Source organism: Rhopilema esculentum, chromosome 11, assembly GCF_057945365.1.
Source record: "Rhopilema esculentum isolate cy_ngs chromosome 11, ASM5794536v1, whole genome shotgun sequence".
Taxonomy (NCBI): Eukaryota; Metazoa; Cnidaria; class Scyphozoa; order Rhizostomeae; family Rhizostomatidae; genus Rhopilema; species Rhopilema esculentum.
In genome coordinates, this window is record NC_142825.1 from 8,165,429 (window position 1) to 8,168,144 (window position 2,716).

Consider the following 2,716-nt stretch of genomic DNA (forward strand, 5'->3'; position numbering starts at 1 on the left):
CTATTATATAAACGTTACAAATACGCAAGTTTGTCTGCCAGTTTTGGAAAATTGTTCATTTCAAAATCTTTAAACTCGATTCTTTAAACCGAAATCTTTAAAACTTGCAAGATAGAGCTGTAAGTGAAAAAAAATATAATATTTATTTTGAAGAAATTAGCCGAAAGGTTAAATCGTTTTCTTCAAACTTTTTACGTTGTAGGGTTGTCGTAGTATTTTGTTTGCAATCTATATCCAAGTAAAATATACTAGCATTTGTTACCTTCGTTATCCAAGCGACCGTGTGGCCCAGTGGTATTAGTGGGTGACTGCTAATGTCAAAGGTCACAAGGTCGTGGGTTCGAATCCCGGCTCAAGCGCTATTTTTCCACCAGAAAATTCAAGCGACAATCACATGGAGAGAAGAACAATGGAAACAATAGATGGACAATGGAACAATGCGAAACAATGGGAATTGCGAAAACAATGGGGCCATTCAAAAGGGGAGAACAAAGAGCTTGGATTCGAACAGGCGCATGCGCTTCCCGGTGGGCGGTAGTCCCCGGCTCCGGATAACCGGAGCTGGGGAAGACCGCTTACCGGGGGATACCAACGGAGTCAGCAGGCTGGCCTCCGACTGAAAAGTCAGGGGGATATGCTCGTCTCCAAGATGAAAAGTAGGGGGACAGTCTGCACTCCGAGAGAAAACACAGGGGGAAGGTTCAAAATTTTTCTTCGAAAATTTTTTTACAAGTATAAAGGGTCCCCCACCCCGCCCCGCCATGCTGGGCCTCTCCCACGGAGTGCCCCAACGCCCTACCTGCACTGCAAGATCCTGATGAGCCCCAGCCAGTCATGCTCCGCTTCATCTATCTTACCATCTCTCCAGGTTTGCTCTTTATCCCTTAGGTGAGAGCACTTATTTTTCTCCTACACCATCTCTTCAACTGCCCGTCATCTTAACAAGTATATTGTACAACAAAGAACCAGTATCAAAACTCATCTCCTAAGGCCTAACCTAGCCTATTTCTGAGGGGTAAATCATATTGCACCATTTCTCCCCGTTGCCACAAGACACCATTGGCTTACTGGGGGCACTGCCCTGCAAACCTAAAGCATACAACCTAACCGGCCTAAAGATCAACACTGCTTTTAGGGGAAAAATTCCAAAATTTTTGTAAACAGTGCTAAAATGCGCACTCCTTGCAGTTTGATCGGTGTGAGATGTGAGAGGTGTTGCAGACCCGTTGACCAAGACCACCAAAGCCTACCTACCAGCAACTTTGATAACTTGACTAGTAAGGCCACTGTTCACAACGTCTACGCGCCACCCAGCATTTCTCGTCATTGCCCGGTACGTGCCAAGCACACAGAAAAATTGTCCCGTTGCAGTGTTATGGACGAGGGGAAATTTGGCAGCAAATGGACGAAAAGAGCCTAAGCGTCGGCAGTCCATCACGAAATGTACAAATTAAATAAATAAAAAAGGGCTACTTAAAACAAAAAAGGCAATAAACTCAAAAATCGATATCAATAATTACAAACAATATACACATATCATTAATAGAGACTGATTTAAAAATTTACTATAAAAACGGAGAAGACAGAATACAGGGTAGAAGTACCTAGTTTTTCCATTTTACAGCAAACAGTTTGGTTGGCCTTCGGTTTTACATTATTCTAGGGTATGGATAAATTATTTCAAATGTGAAAAACTTGCAGAAGATAAACTGCCAATTAGAAATTCAAAACTTAGGGGAACAATTTAAGCACAGGAAAATACCTTTCCAGAAATATTTTGATGTTGTGAAAAAACAATTCGATAGAAATGCGGATTTTCGAGTATCGAATGGACGCGAAATTAAAATATTTTACACGTGAAATGCCTTCTCAAAATATTTTGATTTTGCTCGGGCTTACAAATTTAGTCTTTAGCAAGGGATTGTATAAATTTTTGGGAAAATTGAGTGCGGGGGCAACATTTTTGGAAAAATCAAATAAAGGAAAAATTTTGGAAAAGCCAAAAGCATAGAAATATTTGCAAAAAGCATAAGTACGTTAGAGCATGAAAAAGGGATGATACAAGTTAATTATGTTGATACCAAATGTAAAATGTTTTGAAATCGATTTATAGGGAAGATTTTTGAAAACCGAATAACCCCGAAACGTCATTGGGCAAGAAAAGAGTTGAAGAAAAGAAAGAAGTATTTAAGTATTCAAATAAAAAAATGCTTGGATGTAATGAGTTAATTATAAAAATACTTTACACTAGAAATAATAAAATAATATGGCCCTTACAAACCTTAACTTTGCTGCTTAGTGTTAAGAAAGATATTTAAAATTATACTGTTTTTTCTTTTTGAACATTGATTAATCTAAATTTTAGTATCACTGGTCAAGTTATTGAAAATTGCCGAGAGTAACAAAAATAGAAAACTTATGCTATGATAAATTTGAATCTTTATACTGACTAATCCGAAAGTTTAATTATTTGAGTTTATGTAAGATTGTTCACAAGGATTGGCTGCTGTTTGATTGTTTTAATAATAAATATATTCACAATTGAAGGTGAATTTATCATGTATTTATTATAAAACTTAATTAGCTAACTTAAATATTTGAAAGTTAAAATTTCAACACTACCCTTTCCCTTATTAAATATTTTCAGTACTTATCACTTATCATTAATTGTTAGAACTGGTATTATTATTATCATTGCAATCTAATATTTAACAAA